Source organism: Salarias fasciatus, chromosome 2 (genome assembly GCF_902148845.1).
Source record: "Salarias fasciatus chromosome 2, fSalaFa1.1, whole genome shotgun sequence".
Lineage (NCBI taxonomy): Eukaryota > Metazoa > Chordata > Actinopteri > Blenniiformes > Blenniidae > Salarias > Salarias fasciatus.
This window is the reverse complement of record NC_043746.1, coordinates 33,007,167-33,007,676: the sequence shown is the minus strand read 5'-3', so window position 1 is coordinate 33,007,676 and position 510 is coordinate 33,007,167.

Sequence of the window (510 nt, the reverse complement as noted above, 5' to 3'; positions counted from 1 at the left end):
CGCAGTTGTACCCGAGGTCCAGGCAGCGCGGACGACTGTTATCCAGGACAGGCCCGAGTCCCCGGCTCCCACCAGCCTCTGCTCCCGGGCTCCTCAGGCCCCGCCTCCTGGACGGACATGTGACATTCACATATCTGAACATGGCTCCCATGAGCTCCGTGTCCCCGACCTGCTGAGGCCCTCTGGTCCCCCGGGAGACGTCCTCAGAGGGGGAGTTAGCCCATTCAGACCAAGTCCTCTGCTCGTCTTTCCCGGTGGACCCTCCTGGTCCAGATGTGGTGGCACAGGGCGGCCCTCCCACTGATCCGGAATTAATTCATTGCATTTGAATCGTGTCTCGTATTCAGTGAAGTGATGTTTGGCAGCTGAACAAAGAACACAGATACCACCTGTTCACACAGTATTATACATCCATTCAGGTTTTTCTGTTGTTGAGGTGGAACAGTAGGAACACTCAGCATTAGCTGGCTACATGTTTAGCATTAGCCTCTGGCTAAACGTTTAGCATTA